Here is a 25,232-nt window from a genome sequence, read left to right on the forward strand (position 1 = left end):
ATGTCCCACACAGTCATACAATGCGCATAAAACCACATCCGGATGTGTAAAGATCCAAAAGCCACATCCCAAAGCATCACTTGCATAAGCAAAAACAAGGTGAATTCTATCTCAAATAGAACCACAATGTGCCATACATAGCCAAAGATGCAGACTGCACCACTATTTACAATGTTGGAATCAAATTGCAAAACTTCAATATGTCGAGATTGTTGACAGGCTGCTACAAAAACTTTAATGCTCAAAATTTTAAAATTTTGATATGACCAATGCTTCCTAAACGTACCAAAACCCCAGGGTAGACTCCTTGATCACATAGATCCGACTTTGGGTGTGAGAGATATGCCAAAAACATTCATTTTCGGCCCAAATACGTATCATAAACTTTTTGTTGTTGCACTTGCTACAATTTGGATCAGAATTTCAAAAAATGGAAATCACCATTGCGTCTAGAATGTGCTGAAATTCCAACCTAGACTCCTGGATCGTAGCCATCCGTCTCTGTGTGACGGAGATATGCAAAAACCATTGTTTTGAGAGCCAGAAACAACAAAAATGAGCTGCAACACTTCTTGTTCGTGCTGTTTCTATGCAAAATTCAGCATTGGCTTGCTACACAAGCTCTATACAAGCTGAATATACATGCCAAATCTCAGATCTGACGCTGCCAAGCCGATACACCGCCGCCAAGCTCAAGTCGCCGTAGCCGAGCTCCGTCGCTTTCGTCTCAACGAGAAGCCATCACGCGCGCATCGCTAAAGCTCTGATACCAGTTGAAGAGTGCATGTGCGTGGATGCATGCATGCATGGTGTGTTGTGCGTGCAAAAAGGAGAGAGTACAAAGTGTGTGGGTGGGGCAAGAATCTAGTATGAGCTACCCCTTATTCTCTGTATTTGTACACAAGAATAAGGTATTAGTGGGCGGCCGCCCATAGCTTGGGCGGCGGGGCAAGGCACAGATGCCTGTACCCCAACATGGCTTCTCCTTATGGTTGGTTTTCACAAGCATAACCTTTGTTTTGGATTCATTCACAATCAACCCACAATGCAAGCAAAAGTTCTCAAGGACAACCATAAGCTTTTGTGCATCCTCTAAAGTGTGTGCTAGAAGCACTACATCATCTGCATATGTAAGGTTTTCAGTTTCCGAAACCTTCAAAACTGTACTAAGCTTGAAAAACTTAATGGAAAATACTATTGCAGGACTCCAAACACTATTAATTTTGGTATTTTTGGAATTATAAGCAGAGCTTTACTATGTTTATAAATTTTCAGAATCTGATTCCGATAAAAACGGGAACAGTTACGGGACCTGGAAAATTACCATAGAAATTTAATTAATAACAAAAATTGGATGGTTTCATTTTAATCATTAGCAAAGACTTCTTTACACTAAGGTTCTAGAGTTAAATAGGAAATTCCAAATTTCATCATGGAAAATCTGCAAAAATCAAACAGGCAAATTCTGGAAGGTATGGGGTGAGTGTGGAAGCTGTGGAAACTTGCCAGGGGCAGTGATGGCAAAAAAATGCGCCATTTGCAAGCTGGGGGGCTGCTTGGGCTAGGGGAAAGCTGCCTAAAGCTGCCAGATGCCCAGAAAAAGCTATAAATAGGACCATTCTCTTCATATTTTGTTAGACTCGGAGCCTTGAGAATTTCTCTCTCATCTAGGGAGAAACACTACGCAAAAATCATTAGAGTTAAATCTCTAATTGATTAACCCTAACGGTAATTAACCTAATCCTTCTTAATTAGTAAGGTTAGATTAAGATAAATGGTTAATTAATCAAATATTAGGCCTATATATGCTTCTTAAACCTCTTTAAATTACTTAATCTCTGCTGATTATTATAATTAAGCTTAGTAATACTAAGCTAATTATTTATCCTCTCATATTAGGGCTGAAATTAGCCAATTTAACTATGAATTAATGGTAAAAATATTAATTAGGATTAGATTAAGTTGAATTATTTATCAGAGATACATTAGACATTTATTAATCTAGGAAAATTATCCTATAATTTTCTGAGAAGTTTTCCTAATTAATTAGGCTTAATTACTCTGTTTTTTGAACAATTTTAATAGGGGAAATTAGTAAATAGAATTTAAATGCTTCTATATAATTATCAGTGGTTAATTAGGTGTTCAATAGCCTGTGATAATTAGGATAAGTTCAGAAAGTTAATTTAGATAATTATTTTAGCTAAAATCCATTATTTTTTGAGCAATTTTAATAGGGGAAATTAGTAAATGGAATTCAAATGCTTCCATATAATTATCAGTGGTTAATTAGGTGTTCAATAACCCGTGATAATTAGAATAAGTTCAGAAAGTTAATTTAGATAATTATTTTAGCTAAAATACACTGTTTTTTGAGAAATTTTAATAGGGGAAATTAGTAAATGGAATTGAAATGCTTCCATATAATTATAAATGGTTAATTAGGTGTTCAATAACCTGTGATAATTAGGATAAGTTCAGAAAGTTAATTTATCTAATTATTTTAGCTAAAATACCCTATTTTTTGAGAATTTAAATAGGAAAAATTAGTAAATAGATTTAATTTGAATTGAGATCTTTATCAAAGTTTTATTAGACCTCAAGGAACCTGTGGTAATTATGCTACCATTAGAAAATTAGTTTAATTATATATCCCAATAAAATTACTCAAATTTTTGGGAAGAATAAAAAAGGGAAATATAGTAAAGTAAATAGAAACCCTTTGATATCAATACCAGAGAAGGAATATACCTTGGGAAATCTATTATATTATCATAACGTTAGATAAATCGTTTAGGTACGTATTTTGGTCAAAAGTAACCAATTTTTGTATATAATGGATAAGAAAAATTAAGAAATAAAATTATCTAAGTGCCAAAAAAATTAACAGAGGTCCAAAACCCTTATTTTTGGGTAAACAAGGAAAAATAAATGTTATTCAATAAATCCTCTAATGGATTAAGTCTTTTTATAAGGCTGTCGAAATGGCTCCCAAGAGAACCAGGGGGAATCCTTTGGCGGAAGATGAAGATGTTAGTAACAAACGCAACAAAGCAACTAATGACCATGAAGCAGGGCCTAGCCATAGGCCAACAGAGGAGAGTTTACGGGCACCTGCCCCACAGCAGATGGACGACCAGTCCCAGGTGGATTTCAATTATGCCATTAATAAACTTTTAGATTTCAGTTTAAGTTAAGCATTGCATACGTAAGGTTAGGAAGGAAAAAAACTGGCTGTAAATGGAAGGTAACTTCCACGAAACCCGCGAGCAATGATTGTAATTAGGAAAGGACTGATTGGGTTATGACTGGTTGAAATAGGAAAGAAATGTTTGGCCATCCTTAAGACAGCTTGTCTCAAGACACCTCTGATTCCTTGGAAATATTTTACTCCAGGTAATGAGTAATGATGGAGATACCATCATGGAGGAGTCGGTTACCTCGGCACGTGTGGAGTCTTTACCCCGTGCTTGTTTATGTTTATAGATAGTACTTTTAAGTTTATCCTAGAGGAACCGCCCGGTTGTATGGGCAACTGGTTTTGGCGTATGGGCGCCCGGACATTGGGTGAAGATTTTTTTTCCACCCCGGTTATATAAATAAGGAATGGGTGCCGTTTTTCACCCTTGTATAGGTGGTCTTGAGACAAGTTAGTACTGGTTAGTGATACCTTAAAATGACAGTACCTTGTCTTAAGTTTAAAGATGTCTGTTTTCTGAAAGAATGCTTTCAATGCTGTTTTCAAAGGTTGTCTTAAGGATATGCAGTTTGAAAAGTTAAAAAAGAATCATTATTTTAATTGTGGAATGAATGTGGTAGTAATCAAACAACAATAGAATCATGTGTGAGTGCGGGGTGGTAAGTGGGGATTGACTAAGGTTGTAAATCATGGACGGGTGGACCTGATTAGTCAGGTAACTATCCATTCCCGCGCACTAAAACGATTAGAAACTTCTTCACTTGGACAAGGAATCCACCAGCGGCTGTGCCCTCACATATGCTAGAGGGAAAAAAGCGTTGGCTAAGGAAACCTTAATCTAAAGGATGAAGATTTAGGGCCGGAATTTTTTTTTCTAGGGTCCCGTTTCCACTGCGAGACAGGACTAGGTCTCTTCTAGGGCTATAAACCTAAACCATTGTCAATGGTAAGGGTGAATTCCCTGGAACTTTTTTTAAAAAAAAAGACTTTGACCTTAGTAGGCCTAGAGACCTGTCAAAGGTCCCATCCCGCTTTTGGTGTCGGCGGTTTTGGAGACCTTACAGCATACGACAAAAGCATGATTATGACATACAAATAGTGATCTATTCAATGGCTTCTTCTTGCATAAAGCCAAGTACCATTTGTTCCAATGGATTGATGCATAGACCCAAGATAGTTGGTGAGAACTAGGACATCGTTGTTTAACCCCAATAGTGCTTGCAATTGTTTTTGAAATTTCTCTCTCCATGTGAAATTGGCACATCACCTTCTCATAAATTTGAGATCTGCAAGCATAAACTCATTTGGCACTTGGATTTCTTCCATTGTTCTCCACAAATTATTACCTGGAATCATATCAAAGGATTTCTTGAATTCCACAAAGCAACATTACAATTGCTTGCCTTTCAACCAATTTTCCTCCATGAGAACACAAAGAGTGACAAGATGATCAATGGTGTTATGATGTCGACAAAAACTTGCTTGTCCTTTTGCACGATTTCCATTCTCCTTACCCAATCACTCAATTTTATCTCCATTATGCACCCAAACAACTTTGCCATAAAATACCTAGTCATTATAGTACATCCATTATTTACATTCTTTACATCCCCTCCATTATGCAAAGGCTTCACCCAATTAGTGCTCCAATAACAAGGCATATCATGTTGAAGTGTAAGGTTGAATATATCACACATCCACTCGTGTAAATCTCTTATCCATTTAATCATTTTGGGCTTGATACCTTGAAGATCTCCAACTTTGGAAGTGGCCAAATTTTTAGGCCCACCCACATATGACATTGCTCATCACGAACCTACAAGTGGTGGTGATGGAGATCGACATAGACACTGCACATTAACACAAAGTCTCTCTCTCTCTCTCTCTCTCTCTCTCTCTCTCTCTCTCTCTCTTTCTCTCTCTCTAACTCTCTACTTCTCTCTCTCTCTCTCTCTCTCTCTCTCTCTCTCTCACACACACACACACACACACACACACACACACACACACACACACACACACACACACACACACACACACACACACACACACACACACACACACACACACACACACACACACACGCATGTGCACGCACGCACGCACGCATGCACACACACACACACACACACACACACACACACACACACACACACACACACACACACACACACACACACACAAGTAGCACTAGCCTTGTGTTGCTTGCACTTGCATCTGCTTCAATACGTGCACCAGTGATGGGCGATGGCCAATAATATGCCGTGGAGTCACAGCATGAATAGAAGAGAGAGGATGATGACCTCCTACAAGTGTGTGCGAGTGTATTTGCATGCTCATGCCAGTGCGCGCGCACACACACACACACACACACACACACACACACACACACACACACACACACACAGAGAGAGAGAGAGAGAGAGAGAGAGAGAGAGAGAGAGAGAGAGAGAGAGAGAGAGAGAGAGCACTCTGTCTTATTCAAGTGATTGGTGGTTGAAATAAGAACTCTTGCTTATTTCAAGCAATTAGTAGGTGCAACAATAACAAGCAACTATGGTGCAACAACATTGCTAGAGGTGAGTGCAACAACCATGACTTCCGTGTAATTTTTGTTAACGTAGTTATATTTTTATTTAATCCATTAAATCATTCAATTTAATTCAAAGAAGAGCTATATATATTCAGTATTTTGCTCTTGCACGTCTTTTGGACCTTTTGACTTGCTTCATATGCGATTCTAGGAAGTCAATACAAAGGGCTATGTTGTGTCTTAAGCATGTACTCCACAACCCTTTGCATGCCCAAGACCTCAATGGGAAGTGATCCGGACTCAAGAAGTAAGAGCATGTAGGGTGTTTGTGTCTTGACTTGGAGAAAGTTGGTGAGAAAACGCTTTTGGACATTCTCAAACTCTTTCCAAGTAGACTTGCCGATGCTACCACCCCACACCTCCACTCCATAAAGAAGCACTGGTGTCACCAATGTGTCAAAGAGGTACTTTTTGAGAGCCCAACACTTGATCTCTCCAGCATTGCACATGTTCTCAAATGCATAATAAGCCCTCTTTTCGGCTTCCAAGCAACGCAGTGCACAATCCTTCCATTTATGATTGGATGGAATCTCAAGGCCAATGTACTTGAAGCTATCTACCACTTCAAGTTGCTCATTGCTATATACAATGCATGGATTTTTGTCATTGAGGGTCTTTATAAGCATAACCTTGGTTTTGGATCCATTCACGATCAGCCAGCTATGTAGGCAAAAGCATTCCAGGACACTCATAAGCTTTTGTGCATCTTCTAAGGTATGTGCCAAGAGCACTACATCATCGGCATAAAGCAAAAGCATGATCACCGCATTTCCGATCTTAACCTCTTGTATGCATTCTTGTTGCATAAAATCAAGAACCATGCATTCCAATTCAACAATGAGTAGCCCAAAGAGGGTTGGGGAAAGTGAGCATCCTTGTTTGACACCAATGATGCTTGCAAAAAATTCCGAAATTCCATCTCCCATAAGTAGTCGACATATCACGTTTTGGTAGATGCGAAATACTACATGCATAAATTCTCTCGGCACTTGAAGGCTTTGCATACATCTCCAAAGATATCCTCGCGGTACCATGTCAAAAGATTTCTTGAAATCCACAAAGCAACAATACAACTTTTTTCCTTTCAATCGAGATGCTTCCATAAGAACTCGAAGAATGACAAGGTGATCAATAGTGCTATGATGCTTTTGAAAACCTACTTGGCCAAGCACACGTTTGCTGTTCTTTTTAGCCCATTCACTTATCTTCATCTCTATGTGACATCCAAATAACTTTGCCATCAAAGAGCCAACCATTATAGTGCAATAGTTATTCACACTGTTTACATCTCCTCCTTTGTGCAAAGGTTTGATCCAATTTGCACTCCAATCATGAGGCATGCCATGCTGAAGTGCAAGGTTAAACATATTGCACATCCAATATCGTGTTTTCTTGCTTGTCCATTTAATCATTTCAACCTTGACACCTTGAAGGTCCCTGCCTTACAAGTAGCAAGTTTCTCAAGCAGGCGGCATACATATTCAATGGTAAAGAAGGGAGGCATAAACAAAAGGGAGCTACAACACCCCATCTTATCAACATTGCATTGCTCATAGAGGTTCTTGCAATGCGTATACATATCCTCAAGAGTCAAATCACCAAAGCTCTCAACACACTTGCCTTTTAGATTTTGCCAAAACTTGCCACATGCATCTGCTTTCTCTTGCACTAAAAGATGTTGTTTTTTGACTTCCCACCTTCTCCTCTTTTTTGAACAAGTGCTTTGTATGTGTGTGAATGTTCCAAGTAAACTTCTTTGTCTTTGCTTGCATTCAACCTTAGCAAGTGTTTTCGGGCTTGACTACATTCCATGTCAAACCATTTCTTCTTGGTGCTACCCTTCTTAAGCCTTTTGCAAGACATGTGTTTCATCGAAAAGCATTTCTTTGCACAAGAGCAAATTACTTCTTTGAAAAATTTCCACTTGCATTCTAGTGTTGGGCTCTCTTGATTCTCTGTCATGCTTAACATTTGGTCTACCATATCAGCATATATAAGTGCACTTTTGAAGTCTATATGTAGGTACAAATGATTCATATCATGATTGGAAGCTACATGCTTGGGTATTTTACCACACTTGAGGTCAATACATAACATCCTATGATCCGATTCCAAATTCCATTCACCAAGTGTAAAGATTTGTATGGATTCTAGAGTGTCTTCCAAAAACAACATATAGTCAATCAGTCTATCACCATTGTGCTTTCTACACGTAAAGTCATTAGTGCCTTGCCATAGAGATACACCATTTTCAATGAGCATTCCGATACTATTGCACATGATTAGAAGTGACTTTCCATAGTGATCTAGTTATTTGCATCATTAGAACTTCAATTATACATGTATGAGTCATCCATTCTTCTTGAGACATGCGGGCAATGTTGACTTGTTGTGTGTCGTGTTGTAACGTATCTGTGCGAGCATTCATGTCTCCAAAGACAATGACTTCACCATGTTCCTTGTAATGAGCAATGTCTTCCTCTAGTTCAACAAAGGGCTGATCTCTATCCATATCCAATCGAGCATAAAAGCTGGAGTCATAGTGAGGAATGTAGCAACCAGCCACAAACATGACTTGACCATTTGGTGGGCTGATTTTCAGCCATAAGTTATCTTCTTTGACAATGGAAACATCTTTCAAACCCTTTTTGGTCATACATGCTACGCCTCCTTGGCCTCTATGTTGCTTTGCTTTTTGGCCCACATCAAAGAATGCACATCGTATTTGTCAAACCAATAATTTGTTGCACATCATGCTCCCATGTTTTGACAAGAAGTATCACATCGGAAGGATTGGTAAGCTAATCAATGCCAATTCCCGCATTCCATGGATACCCGTTACATTTCCAAAAGCTTATTCGCAAGCATGAGTTGGTCTCATAGATCATGTGTCCCTATTTGTTGGGTGGACTTGTATCCTCCTCAAGTGACTTTTCTTCTTGAGATGACACCTTAACCTCCTTGCTTCTTTCCTCATATGCTTTGCGACATTCATTTTGTTGAATTAGAGTGGGATCCTCATATACATTACAACCCATTCCTTTGAGGTAGATCCAACTATTGTCAAGGATGATCTTTCTCTTTACCTCATCAGCCATGGTACATTCAATAGGTCTTTCTCCCAAGCAAGGGACTCCTTGTTTTCCAACTCGATGTGCACCATAAGCTATGATTCTAGACATGCCAAAGTATGTAGCAAAAAACTCTTCAATAGCAACCACAAGAGATTGGGGTGTTTCCATGCTTTCCTCCTTGATTTCACAAATGACAATGTTATTTGAGCATTTTTGCCATTCTTGCAATTCTTGAGTATCTACATTCTCTACATTCTTTGCTTGGACAACGGCTTGCGTGATAGGAGATGTAGAAACCACATTATCCTTACGTATATCAGCCCATGATTTGGATGCTTTTCTCATCTCACATACAGCATGTCGTATTGTACCTATCATTTCCTCTTTCAATACATGATCACCTTCAACTTTGCTCAAGCGCTCTTTCAATACATTCATGTCCACAAGAGAGCGCTTCCATTCTTGAAATTCATTCTCAAGATGCATCAAGCGTGTTGTTTGCATGTCAAGGACCTTCTTGAGGTGCTCATTCTCCACAACAAGAACTCTTAAAGTGCCATTCTCCATTGCAAGTGCACGCAACTCTTCACCTTGCTTGTTGATGGTTTCTTGTAATGAGACCAAGTAAGCCATGATTATTGCGTCCGTTGTTGTAGATGATGTGGTTGGATTAGCACACAAATTCCTTGGATATTTTGCATCATTCTCCATGCTGAGTGTGGGTTCTCCACCCTTGCAAGTTTGGTCCGACATTGCCTTCAAGTTGGCAACAAAAATGCAAAGTTTTGACAATTTTTTCAATACTGAGATGCTATTACAACAAAGCCTTCCATTGCTCAGAAAAAGCCAAAGAGAGAGTGAGAGTGGATAAAATAATGAAAGTGAAAAAAAGAGAAAACAAAAAAGGAGAGAGAATTAGAGAGTTTTACTTCAAAATTGATTAGAGTGAGAATTTTCCCTTGGGGGGTCACTTAATAATTATGTGACTATCGCGTGAGTGCAATAGAACGGGTTATTAAATCTTATTTTTGTCCATTTTCACTCATAAAAGGGTACTATAAAATAGAGTTGGAAAAAAATCTACAGATTGAATAGAAAAAAGGGTGTATTTTATTTGTCAAAAATTCACACAAGGAGTTTTAAAAATAGTCTTTGAACACATGTGATATTCACAATTTACACATAGTGACCTCCCTCCCCCCCCCCCACCCAGAGAGAGAGAGAGAGGGAGAGAGAGAGAGAGGGAGAGAGAGAGAGAGGGAGAGAGATTTCTTTTGGGCAAAAGAAACGCAAGCCAAAAAAATGAAAGAGTTTAATCCCAAAACACACACACACACACACACACACACACACACACACACACACACACACACACACACACACACACACACACACACACACACACTGTGGCTATGGTATTCTTTTTGTTTTAAAAAACAACCCCCCCCCCCACCACCACCACTTTGATCTAGCCTGGAAACAGCTGGGTGCCGATTATTAAACTAAGGATCTAAAGAAAATATCTCTCTGGCGTGCCGAGCATGATTACATTCTCCTTCTTCATTACACCATGAAGGCGACCTCTCCTGCTTTGCTGTGGATCTCCCCACTCATGGGTATCTTGAAGGATATGTCCCCACTTGAAGGGACATACCACTTGTGGTTTAAAAAGAGGGTGATCTATTACTTGGATTAAAAGAGATTTAGGTTCTCTTTGACTAGAAACACTGTGATAATTTATATAATTGATTTACTTTGGACTTAGCTTGTAAAAGGTATTTTTTTTTTATAAAAGATGGACATGGATAACAATTGATATAGTCCATTAATACCTGTAAAACACATCCAAGACTAATTGAATTGTTGTCTTGTTTGGAAGGATGCAGGTAGGGACTCTATCTTATCTTGGAGTGTTTTTTTTAACTTTGGCAAGCTATCCTACTCTGGATGGAAAACTCACTTATGACGTGGGAAGTTCCTTTACTATTTGCATACTGAGTTGTTTTTGTACTTATCTATTCCTTGTTCCACTGCCAACTGTCTTTTGAATGTAAAAATTCAATTATGCCTTATAATCTAAGATTTAACAGCTACACACACATCCTATACATAAGGTTTTTCTTTCTAAAGAAACCGGGATGCTGGCTTTGGAAAATTTCTTCGAAATTGAGTTCTAAGTTGGACCCATAGACTATAATCTCTTGACCGGTTGACTGGGTTAGGTGGTCCTCCGTAGACTCTTTTTCTGGTCCCCTGCTCACGGCTACTATAGTCTGTGACTTTGCCGGTTGAAGGTTTGCAGGCCCCAAAAAATTATAGTTACTGTTTCTACTTTTATTTATGTTTACATTGTTCCCTTTTATGGAGTGCTTACCCTATAGAAAGACAGCTCGCACGAGCATTAATCACAAACCTAAGAATCATGCAAAGATTCTCAAACAGATTAAGCTATACCTTAACGACCGTAAACCAAAGAATGCTTTGGCAGTTAGAACTAGACCCTTCCTCTCTAGGAAGGCCAAAGATTGTATTACTTACTTTGGTAAGTATAAGTGAACCTCACCACACTTTTTTGAAAAATTGCAGACTCTTGCTCTCTCACAAGGATTGGAATTGTCCTCGAAACCCCTCTCAGTGGCCACATCTCTTGTACTCAGATGTATTAGCAGCTTGGATGCTTATCAACTAGTTTATGATTCGGCTCTTACCTATGACAAGAAATTATCTGTCTTACATATGCTGTCTTTTAATGATTGGGTCACAATTTTGGAGACTTTGGATAAAGACTCCATGGAAGGAGTGAATTTAATTACCCATTACATTGCCCAGCTTCCCTATTATCCTCACAATACGAGCAAGAGCTTGCCCTATTTTCCTCCTCTGGTGCTGATCGGTCTAACTTTATTAGGAAGCTATGTGGGCCCAATCCCTCTTTTGTCTGTGCACCGGCTACTCCATCTATTCTACAAACTGGTGGGATCTTCCGACGGGATAGTGCAGCCCTGGAAGCAATTAAGGAATTTCAAAGTAATCTTTGCTCCCTCAATGACTCGAACCTCCTGGAGATGGTGCCTAAAATATCCAAAGTTTTTCTAGTCTTACCAGTTAGACAAATTGAAATTGAATCCCTCGGGGTTGACCATCAGCTTTGGGTCCTGCCCAACAAAGCCTTCTTAGCACCCATTTTGAGTGAAACTTGGGTATACCTTGCCAACATCCCTGCGTCTACTGTGGAAGATTGCAGACTCAAGATTGTAAAAGGAGGGCAATTTTTGGACAAAGGAGAGCTTATCAAAGAACCCTTCAATCTCAATCTCATTGACGACTTCAAGCACCCCTCCAATACTGGCCTCTACATCCATACCAAATGAAACATGGAATTCGCTAAGAGTAACCCTGAATTTTACATTGAACCTATCTGGAATGTCTTTCGTCCTTATGTAAAATGTGCCTGCAGATTTCTTGACCCTAAAGTCTCTTGTGAATCCAGCATCATGTGGTTCGATCATACAATTTGGTTCATTCTTAACCATCTGGACTTACTTTTCCCAAAAAAACTTGTGGACTTTCATCTCTCCCTCATTTTCTCTTGGTTAGGTGGTCAAGTAAGCAAATTGTAAGTGCACAGATTGACAGATTGCCTTCAACATCTTCCGTGGACTAATGGTTGATATCTTGAAGGAGTTGAAATATGATGAACCCGGTATTTACTTAGCTAATTATGCTAACTTTAAAGGTGTTAAGCTCATCACTAGTCTTCTTAAACCTTGTATTGATGAGGATGACTCCCCTGCTCTCAAAAGGGCTAGCTCTTTGATTACCCCCAACTTTTTCACTTCCTTCCTAACACCTAGTTCATCCTATAACCAAGGAAGAGTTCATAGCTTTACAAGAGGAACAGGCAAATCTCCCCCCATCAGGAACTTCCCTAAATTTGAAACGTTGGTTATTGCAGGTTACTACAAGCCCTTGCGGAAGAAGAAATTTCAAAAAGTGGATCCGGACAATGGTTTCATCTACATACACTGTCCGTTTCACAATGTACTCCTCGATTGGATTGAACCAAATTTTTTTTTTTGTGAGTGCTGTGATCTTTTTTTGGTAATCACAAATTACTGGACAGTATACTCATAGGATGGAAATATCAACATCCCATAAAGAGGTTAATCTACAATAATGACTTTCTTCGGGAGGATTCTGTTCCTCATTGTACATGCTTTTAGTTTACCACCTTTGCAAAAATTTTGACGCTTTTGGTAACCGTTTTTGCACTTATGATCTTATCATTATTGAAAATACTAAAATATGTAGAATTTTGGCCAAAGGGCTCAATCATATACCTAACTTTCCCAAAAACCCTTACCTTGCTCTATCAGCTATTCTAAGCTGCCTCACTGGCCTTGTCAGTGCTCTCTGAGTGGAGATCACAGTCCTACCGGACTTAAGGAAAATTGTGAAGGAATGCTTCCTTCATAAAATATTACAACTACTTAGTAAATGGTTATCATCTGATGATTCTTGGCTTACTTCTCAGTTAACTCTTGATTTTCAAAAAATCTCTGATAAAATGGTTGGTTGTCGGGCTTGACAAAAGCTCTGATTGTCCCACTATCTTTTGCAAATACCTTGCTTGGAAGGCCGCTCGTGATCGAGTATCTGGTAAGGCATTCTGTCATATGAAATCTCCACTACAAATAGTTACCAATAAAATTGCTAAACACTTAGGGATTTTAGGCTACTCTGTGCTGAACACTAAGTTAACTGTGTTATTTCCCACGTTTGAAATTCATAAGCCTAAGTTCAGGTGGATATTTGATGCCTCCAATAGTATTTTTACTGATATCACCAAGGATATTACTTTTTGCGTTGACCTTATGTTATCTGAATTTGAGCTTATTTGTGCCACTAAACAAAAAATCTGCCAGGACTTCTTACATATTCAATACAATCCCTTATGGCTTACAAAAAAGCTCTACAGAGGTCTCGCTTAACCTTCCTCTTCCACATTTTTACTGCTGACATTACACAATGTTACGAAAACATTCCCCTTGAAGGGGATCTTGGCCTTAAGACTATTCTTGCCAAGGTGATTAAATTAACATTCTCCAATGCTAGAAAGAAGAAGCTTTTTTACATATCTCTTTCCAAAAAACTCAGGTGGATTAATGTATCTCACTTTGTACACTCCCTACACTTTAATGAAGCTAAGCTTTGCTCTTACATCTCCTGGATGCTGTGTAATTGCACTATAGTTTCAGGCGGTCTTTGCTTTAACCAATGCCTAGGCATCCCCATGGGATTCTCATGATCTCCACCTATGTGTAATATTTACCTTGCTTTCTTTGAATACAAGTGGTGTATCAAGACCATGGAATCTTACAAAAATAAGCTTTCACAGTTCAGACATACCTATAGATACATGGGGTGACGTACTTAGTGTCAACAGCAGAGACTTCCCCAATGAAATTTGTCTGATTTACCGTCACTGCCTTCAAATTGAACCTACCTCTCTCCATGAGATCATCACACCGAGTGGGGCTTTTTGCACATCTGTCCAATTCCTTAACCTCTCTATCTCCCTTCATATCGCATCTGTTGGTGGGTACGACCTAAGGTTTGTGTGGAAAAGGGATCTCTTGAAACTACCACTTATAGAATTCATAAAAAAGAATAGCAATAGGCCTTACAAGGCAACTACTAGCTCTTGTATCAGCCTGCTACACTTAATTTTCTATGCTTCCTCTAACTCTTTTCTTGCCTGGGAGGAGGTTTGTTTACTAATCGAAAAATATTACGGGTTTAATAGAAACCAGATCTGTAACACTATTTCACAAGCTCTCACCCAACATAGTTGGCCTGGGTTACACTTTAAACAAGAGAATCTCATTTCTATAATTAGGTAGTAGGCCCATACACAATGGGCCTACTACCAACCCATTGTGTATGGCGCCTGAGTTAGGGCGGGTACGCACACACGCACACACACACACACACACACACACACACACACACACACACACACACACACACACACACACTGTGGTACTATGGTATTCTTTTTGTTTTCAAAAACCAACCCCCCCCAAGCCCCCTACCACTTTGATTTAGCCCGAAAACAATTGGGTCACTTTAGGGTTACTACTCCAAAAATGCCACTACTTTTTTGAGACCATGGGGCATAGCCCTTGATTATTAAACTAAGGATCTAAAGAAAAAGTCTCTCTGGTGTGCCAAGCGTGATTACATTCTCCTTCTTCATTACAATGTGAAGGCGGCCTCTCCTGCTTTGCTATGGATCTCCCCACTCATGGGTATCTGCATGTCGATTAGAGCTACCACACACACACACACTCTCTAGGAAGGAGGCCCGGCTCACTCATGGCTCTCGCTCAGAGGACTGGCAGTCCCTCCTCTTCCACTATTTAAACAGGTGAGGGTGCATCGTTGCCCCTCACTTAGCCAGTGTTGTTCTGTCGTGTTTTTTTCTAAGAAGACTGACTGCTTGCTTCACAAAGGGAGCTATGGAGCTCACTACTCAGGTGTCTCAGGTTTTTTTCTACCCTTGCTTGCCTCACTACTACTGATTGTATTGGAATTTTTTTTCTGTAGTTCTACATTGAGCATTCATCTGCTATTAGTTGGCACAGTAAGGTAAGTATTAAATGTTTGTCGGACAATAGCATGGTGGCGGTTTATACCTTGCTCAAAATACCTTGCCTCAGGTGTATACTGCTTGATCATATTGTGTTATGACGGGTTTTTTACGGCTATCAATTAACTGTCTTGTCTGTCACACTGTGCGCAGCAGGTGTATATACTACTCCTATGAATGATAGGTGGTCTTGGTATTACTTTGGTACCTTGGAGTTTCTGTAGGTTTTTTTGGTCTACAAACTTTGTAGGTTCATTTTGTCACACTGTGTGCAACATGTGTAAATACTACTCCTATGGTTGATAGGTGGTCTTGGTATTACTATGGTACCTTGGAAATTCTTAGCTTCTGCAGGCTTTTTTAGTTTACAGACTGTGTCGGTTCATACCGTTTTACTACTTAAAGAAAAAAGAGATAAAATGGGGGTGATCTTGGAAGTTTTGACACCAAAAGCATCGGAGAATATGGGATACTGGGCATCTGAGTTGGAGCTATGGTTTTTTATCAATTCTACTGCTGCTGTGTGATTGAAAAATCCCACCGCTCTGTGTTAGCAATGTTTAAGAAAAAGGTTTTTTTGGTGCACTAAATTGGAAGGTAAGTATACGGCCGCTTGGCTTGACGTCTGTATGGTAAACATCGGATCTGGGCTTGGAAAGGGTTACACCTCGAATGTGTATTATATCCTACAAATGGTACTGAAGTTGGTATGACTGGGTTTCTTGCTAGTTGTCACTTCTGCAATCTATTTAAACCCTTTGTAAGTGCGGCGTATGGAATTTTTTGGGAAAAGAAACCATATACTCTTTTGACCATTGAACAAGGTAAGTTGGTTACTCTCTCTAAACCTTGGTGGGAATTTTGTTCTGTGGCATTCATAAGACATGATTAGCATTATTTTGTTCTTTTTTGAGGCAAGGTAATACGATATTGGCATTCACTTTTTAGTTGCTGCTTGTTAGACGGGCTATGCTGCTACCTTTTTGGCTAGCTATGAAACAGTGATCTGTTTTTTTTGGGAAGTAGTGAACTCCATTTTATGAAAAACAATAAACATTATCAGTTCTTAACTTAGAACCTACTCGTTAAAAAATATTTAGGCTTGGTTGCTATTAAAACCTCATTAAACCAACAGAGTATTACTTAAGTAATTTGTTTCTTGAAGGGACATACCACTTGTGGTTTAAAAAGAGGGTGATCTGATACTTGGATTAAAAGAGATTTAGGTTCTCTTTGACTAGAAACACTGCGATAATATATATAATTGATTTACTTTGGACTTAGCTTGTAAAAGAGATTTAAAAAAAAAAAGATGGACATGGATAACAACTGATATAGTCCATCAATACCTGTAAAACACATCTTCTTTCCAGAGAAACCGGGATGCTGGCTTTGGAAATTTTCTTTGAAATTGAGTTCTAAGTTGGACCCACAATCTGTAATCCCTTGACCAGTTGACTGGTGTTAGGTGGTCCTTCGTAGACTCTTTTTCTGGTCCCCTGCTGACGGCTACTATAGTCTTGACTTTGCCTGTTGAAGGTTTGCAGGCCCCAAAAAATTACAGTTAATGTTTCTACTTTTACTTATGCTTACTTCAGGACTGCTTACCCTATAGAAAGACAGCTCGCACGAGCATTAATCACAACCCTAAGAATCATGCAAAGATTCTCAAACAGATTAAGCTATACCTTAAGGACCGTAAACCAAAGAATGCTTTGGCAGTTAGAACTAGACCCTTCCTCTCTAGGAAGGCCAAAGATTGTATTACTTACTTTGGTAAGTATAAGTGAACCTCACCACACTTTTTTGAAAAATTGCAGACTCTTGCTCTCTCACAAGGATTGGAATTGTCCTCGAAACCCCTCTCAGTGGCCACATCTCTTGTACTTAGATGTATTAGCAGCTTGGATGCTTATCAACTAGTTTATGATTCGGCTCTTACCTATGACAAGAAATTATTTGTCTTACATATGCTGTCTTTTAATGATTGGGTCACAATTTTGGAGACTTTGGATAAAGACTCCATGGAAGGAGTGAATTTAATTACCCATTACATTGCCCAGCTTCCTCTATTATCCTCACAATACGAGCAAGAGCTTGCCCTATTTTCCTCCTCTGGTGCTGATCTGTCTAACTTTATTAGGAAGTTATGTGGGCTCAATCCCTCTTTTGTCTATGCACCGGCTACTCCATCTATTCCACAAACTGGTGGAATTTTCTGTCGGGATAGTACAGCTGTGGAAGTAGTTAAGGAATTTCAGAGTAATCTTTGCTCCCTCAATGACTTGAACCTCCTAGAGATAGTGCCTAAAATATCCAAAGTTTTTCCTGTCTTGCCTGTTAGACAAATTGAAACTGAATCCCTCGGGGTTGACCATCAGCTTTGGGTCCTGCCCAACAAAGCCTTCTTAGCACCCATTTTGAGTGAAACTTGGGTATACCTTGCCAACATCCCTGCGTCTACTGTGGAAGATTGCAGACTCAAGATTGTAAAAGGAGGGAAATTTTTGGACAAAGGGGAGCTTATCAAAGCACCCTTCAATCTCAATCTCATTGACCACTCCAAGTGCCCCTACAATACTGTCCTCTACATCCGTAGCAAAGGAAACATGGAATTTGCCAAGGTAACCCTGATTTTTACACTGATTCCATCTGGAATGTCTTTCGTCCTTATGTAAAACGTGCCTACAGATTTCTTGACCCTAAAGCCTCTTGTGAATCCAGCATCATGTGGTTTGATCATACCATTTGGTTCATTCTTAACCATCTGAACTTACTTTTCCCGAAAAAACTTGTGGACTTTCATCTCTCCCTCATTTTCTCTTGGCTAGGTGGCCAAGCTAAGCAAATTGTAGTTGCACAGATTGCCTTCAACATCTTCCGTGGACTAATGCTTGATATCTTGAAGGAGTTGAAATCTGATGAACCCCGTATTTACTTAACTACTTATGCTAATTAGCTTTAAAGGTGTTAAGCTCATCACTAGTCTTCTTAAACTTTGTATTGATGAGGATGACTCCCCTGCTCTCAAAAGGGCTAACTCTTTGATTACCCCCAGCTCCTTCACTTCCTTCCTAACACCTAGTTCATCCTCTAACCGAGGAAGAGTTTGTAGCTTTACAAGAGGAAGAGGCAGGTCTCCCCCCATCAGGAACTTCCCTGAATTTTAAACCTTGGTGATATTGCAGGTTACTACAAGCCCTTGCGGAAGAAGAAATCTCAAAAAGTGGATCCGGACACACTAGAAGCCATGCTTAACATTAGCGACGCTCATACTGCGACGCTCAAACATGAAAATGCAGGGCGTTGCTATATGCGTCGCTATGGTAAAAGTAACATAGCGAGCTTCGCTATGGTAAAAGTAACATAGCGACGCATATAGCGACGCCGACATGGCTAAAAAAATAACCGAGAGCGTCCGAAAACTTAGATCTCAGATCTGAGTTTTCGACGCGCGCTCAAAGCAAGCAAGGTAATGCTCTCCCTCTCTCTCTCTCTCTCTCTCTCTCTCTCTCTCTCTTTCTTCTCCACACACACACACACACACACGAGGAGAGGAAGGAGAGCCAGGTATGCTCCTTCTGTCTCCTCACTCTCATGTCTCCTTCCCCTCTTTCTCTCTCCTCTCTCTCTCTCTCTCTCTCTCTCTCTCTCACACACACACACACACACACACACACATGAGGAGAGGAAGGAGAGCCAGGTATGCTCCTTCCCTCTCCTAACTCTCATGGTCCCTTCCTCTTTCTCTCTTCCTCTCTTTCACTCACACGCACACACACACACACACACACACACACATTGTGTTTTTGAGAGAGAGAGAGAGAGAGAGAGAGAGAGAGAGAGAGAGAGAGAGAGAGAGAGAGAGAGAGAGCCCAAGCATAAACAAAAAACGCACACACACATGCATACACAAAGAAAGCACACACACATTGAGAGAGGAAAAGAGAGAGAGAGCATGCATAAACCAAAAATACGCACACACACATGCATAATCAAAGAAAGCACACACACATTGAGAGAGGAAAAGAGAGAGAGAGAGCATGCATAAACCAAAAAAGCGCACACACGCATGCATAATCAAAGAATGCACACATTGAGAGAGGAAAAGAGAGAAAGAGAGAGATATATATAAAACAAAGAGAGAGAGAGAGAGAGAGAGAGAGAGAGAGAGAGAGAGAGAGAGAGAGAGAGAAAAGAAGAAGAAGAAGAAGAAGAAGAAGAAGAAGAAGAAGAAGAAGAGAGTTTTAACATCGTAGGAAAGTATCCCAAGAGACCTTAAAGATCTAGTTGACAGGAGTTCAACTCAGGACATGTTATTCATAAGGAAAATGACATAACCAATCTATCACACTTCGGTGATAGAATAGTTATACCATTTTTCTCCTTTTTTTATTGGCGTGCACACACACCCGAGAAGAAGAGAGTTTAATTTAACGTCGTAGGAACCTAACTAAAGAGACCTAAAAATCTAGCCGACGAGGAGTTGAAACCAAGACTTGTTATTCAAGAGGAAAATGGCATAACCAATCTACCACACTTGAGTGATAGAAAGGTTATACCATTTTTCTCTTTTTATTGGCACACACACACCCACATACACACACACACACACACACACACACACACACACACACACACACACACACACACACAAGAAGAAGAGAGTTTTAACGTCGTATGAAACTATCCCAAAAGACGTTAAAGATTAATTAGGGTTTTAGTAGACTTACGTTAAATTAGATTTAGGTTTATTTAAATTAAATTAGATTAGATTTAGGTTTATTTTTAGTTAGATTTACGTTTATTTACGTTAGATTTAGATTTACGTTATATTAGATTAGATTTAGGTTTATTAATTTATGTTTATATATGTTATATTAAATTAGATTTAGGTTAGAAGAAATGGCGAAGAAATCGTTTAAGATAAGGTTAGAAGAAATGGCGAGAAAATTTCTTGCGCTCATAGCCTCGACAGTCCATGCGGACTAGCAATTCCACCTGCATGTTCGACTGCTGCTACCATACAATAAGCCGTCATGTTCAGCTAATGAAAGAGCAAATTGAGCATACACAGAAATTAGTGATGCAAAATTTCTTGCGCTCACAGCCTCGACAGTCCATGTGGACCAACAATTCCACCTGCATGTTCGACTGCTGCTACCATACAATAAGCCGTCATGTTCAGCTAATGGAAGAGCAAATTGAGCATACACAAAAATTAGTGATGCAAGATGACGATTCCAAGGGTCACACACACACACACACACACACACACCATATCCCGTCAAATCTAGAATAAGAATTAAGTGCCTTGAGCAGACATCAGCTACATTGCAAGAATGACGCACCTGCATGCTACAAACAAAGATCTACTATGAAAAGATGTTAAGATGCTGTGAAATGCTACAACTAGAGAAGAGGCAAAGGGGTTTTGTCCACTACATGCAGTATCATGTAGACGTGGGTGTGTAGATTTCTTGTACACACAACTATAGGCATTGACCAATAAAGACGAGATTATAACCCGGTGGTTCTGATCTCCGCGCACCTCTAGACTGAGGTGTGCGGGGATTGGACATGACTAGAGAATGTGAGGTAGTTTATAGTGTGAACAGAGAGAGAGAGAGAGAGAGAGAGAGAGAGAGAGAGAGAGAGAGAGAGAGAGAGAGAGAGAGAGAGAGAGAGAGAGAGAGAGAGAGAGATAAGACGAAGAATGCCAATAGAAGATTAAATTTGTTGTCCAGGTTATAAGATTTTTGCCCTCATTATGAGTAGTGACGAGGATGTGGGGCCGTCCAACCGAAACACCTATCTCTCAACGAGGATCTTATGTCCTTGTAACCATTGCAAGCATGTTGTGCGACGGACAAGACGCGTTTGTTTGCAGCACGTTCGCGAATTTGGCGAGTTCGATCCATTTATTATAGATCGAGTTGTTGCCAATTATAACTTGTCGGACTTTGAGGCTGGCGAACATGCAGCAATGTTGCAACCCAATAGACGTGTTCGCAGACGCTTTGGTCAAGCAGCATATGTGAGGCCACAAGATGTAGCCTCTGACAGCTCGGGGGATGATCATGCAGACCACATTCCCAACGAGGCAATGTTTGAGCCCGAAGTTGATGAAATGATCGAGACGATCATGGATTCAAAAAGGCTTGTCTATGATGATATGAAAAGTGAAGCCGATACGCCATTGTATAATGGAGCACGTGTGTCTAGATTGAAAGCGCTCCTGGTTCTTCTCAACATGCAGACAAAGTTTGGATGGAGTGACACTAGCGTCACAGCGCTTTTCAGGTGATCTATTACAATTAGTTTACTTTAATAAAACTCTAAATGTATAATGATCTGATAGATTTTTACACAATTCTACCGTATTTTTATGTTGTGTAGATTGCTCAAAGAGCACATACTACCACTTGATAATGTGATGCCAGATTCTGGAGAGGAAGCAAGAAAGATTTTGCGAAACTTGGGGATGGATTATAATTCGATCCACGCTTGTCCTAATGACTGCATTCTTTTTAGAGGGGAATACATAGACATGGAGAAGTGTCCGAAATGTGATTCCGAAAGATACAAGTAGATCTCCACGGAACAAAAATTTCGCAAAAGGTTTTGCGACATTTTCCTCTGCTTCCTCGCATCAAGCATTTCTTCGAATGTAAGTCCATGGCCGCCCTAGCATCATGGCATGAGGAGAATAAATCTTCGGATGGTGTGCTACGGATTCCTGTACATTGTGCAGCTTGGAAACATATAGATGGAACATGGACGGATTTTGCAAGGGGAGATCGAAAGCTTAGGCCTGGCTATGGATGGCGTAAATCCATTTGGTCAAAGATCAACATCTTACAGTGTATGGCCCGTTGTAATCATCAACTACAACATTCCCCCGTGGTTGACTACGAAGAAGGGGCACCTATGGCTAAGCTTGATTGTGCTGGGGCGATATAAAGTGAAGAATATGGATGTGTATCTTCGTCCACTATTGGAAGAGCTACAACAATTGTGGATTGGCATAGAGGTGGTGGATATGAGCCGACACATAGGTCGACGGAATGCTTTGATCAGAGGCATTCTAATGTGGACCATGCATGACTATCCCGGACTAACAGAATGCTCAGGTGATCTATTTACACTCCTCACTTAGACACTGTAAATCTTGCTTTTTCTCAAGTTGATCTATTACCATGTGTATACATGCAGGGCTTCAAACAAGCGGATATAGAGCATGTGTCACATGTGGACCTAGACTGAATGCACGTAGGGCGCCCTCACTGAAGAAGCAAATCTACGAAGGTCATCAAGCGTATCTTCCAGAGAATCATGTGTTACGGGACGGCTTTTTGGGAAGAGAGCCACCGAGGATGTCTGCACAAGCATGGTTAGAGTAGAAGGAGATGTGTGATGACGGATTGCCCCCAGGGATGAAGAGACTATCTCTATGGTACGAGTTACCATACTGGCCCCGACTCATGATCAATCACTTGCTCAATCCAATGCACATATTCAAGAATGTGGGTAATCTACTATGGGACCATCTGACCGGCAAGAAAGATACTTTGGGAGCCAGAGTTGACCTTAGAAATGTGGATCGTATGGAGCAATATTGGCCGCAAACAGCGTTCGATGGATCGATAAAACTCCCTAAAGCACCATGGATTTTCACAGGAGCCCAAGAACGCAAAGTAAAAGAGACCATTCGATCTTTGCGGACCCCCACTGGCGTAATGCACTCGCTTCGAACGTGTTTTACTAAAGAAGGAATGCTTACTAGTTTGAAGTCACACGACTGGCATAAAATGTGTCAGGTATGTTCATAGTGGAGTATATCATAGTGAGAATTGTGTAACAAATTCGTGTGTGGACGTACTTTAATATCATTGCTGCACGTGTTTTGCAGTTTATTTTAGCGGTTTCCATTGAGGGATGTCTGTCTCTTGACGTCCGTAACACAATCTACAAACTTGCGAAGTTGGTACAATGGATCTCACAAAAGGAGATCAACGCGGACTCCATACCATTTGCCAAACTAAACGTCGCTGCGGAGGTTGTGTGTATGTTTGAGAAACATTTTCCTACTACCATGCTAATCATTCAGGTGCATCTTCTTGTTCACATAGTTGATGAGATGGAAATAGCCGGCACAGTACATTCCAGATGGATGTTCTTTTTAGAACGTTTCATGAAAACGCTCAAGGGATATGTGCATCAGAAGGCACGTCCGGAGGGTAGCATGGCAGAAGGTTGGCTGGTATCAGAGTCCCTAGTGTACATTGGAGAGTGGCTAGATGGATTTGATAAAGCCCGGGACATGCTATGGCGAACCATAGATGATGAGCGCATATCTGGAATTGTCATGTGCAATCTCGGTGTTGAGAAGAAGATGATGGAAGATCTAGAGGCTAAAATCAACCGATTTTGCATGCTTCACAATCCAGTCATGCAGAAGTGGATCTCACAATATGAGGATGCAAAGCAAGAGCGACAAAGGGCAAGAATCGAGTGGAGACGGGGAAGACGACCACCAATGCACTATCCGACGGGTCTGGAGAGCCTACCAACATTCATGAGCTCAAGATGGTTGCACAACCAACTGAAGGGCGCACAACAGTGCGGTGAAGAAGTGACTGAGGAAGAGTGGGAGTACTCTAGGAGTTGCGCGACCAAGGTAAGTTTGCAATGTACGACTAGTAGCTTTCTAGATGTTTGAACGGCCACTCATAATCTTTGTTGGTTGTAGTATAAGTCATACACAGTAGCATGGTGTAAAGGTCGACATTTTAGGGTGGAACGGATCGACAAAAAATGTTTTACTCAAGATTGTGGAATCATGGCAAAATTTGAACAATCTAGTCGATGACGGTCCTCTGATGCAGATCCTGTGGTGGCGGAACTCACTTACTTCGGCACGCTACAAGATATTTTGAGGATCGATTATAGAGTATTTTTTGTCGACTTGTTCGACCTGCAATGATTCAAGATAATCATGGAGGGTCGCAACGCTACTGTGCGTAGAGGAGAGTATGGTTTTCTTGAGGTGGATTCAACTAAGAAATGGACTAACCTAAGAGACACTTTCGTACTACCCGAGCATTGTGAACAAGTAAGTATGTAAATAGGTAACATGTGTTTTAGAATTTATGTGCTTGGAAGCTCTCATGTAAGTTATGTGGCTCTAGCAGGTGATATTTCATCCCACAAAGTCTGCATCAAACTGGTGGTACGTCATAGAGGTAGCCCCTCGTAGTGCACGAACGTATGAAGGCTACCATGTGCCAATCACAGCGGCATAATGGAGGAGATCGGAGAAGATGCCCAATCAGAAGCCGTGGAGGTGGTGCCAGACGAACATCGATCAAGCTGCTACTCTCTATGGGGTGCATGCAGAGGATCTACAAAATGAAACAGAGGACATCTGTTTAAACGGAGAGCTCTATATAGATATAGGAAGTTATGCTGAGCTATGCAAGGATGAGAGATAGATCTCTTAAAGCCATAAATATTGTATTTGAACAAGTGTGCTCCGTTTTGTAAATTCAGAGTTATGCACTTGCCTCTTTCATCACTCAAGTTGAATAGAAGAAGAACGCTTTCTGTTGCTGCTAGCCTTTGAAAATTCCAAAGCTACAAGCACTGGAGTGTTCTTGTATGATTCTCCGGCTCTTTAAGTATTTGCGTCATTGCATCATTGTACTTATATGC

Source organism: Adiantum capillus-veneris, chromosome 3 (assembly GCF_014529385.1).
Source record: "Adiantum capillus-veneris isolate H3 chromosome 3, ASM1452938v2, whole genome shotgun sequence".
Taxonomy (NCBI): domain Eukaryota; kingdom Viridiplantae; phylum Streptophyta; class Polypodiopsida; order Polypodiales; family Pteridaceae; genus Adiantum; species Adiantum capillus-veneris.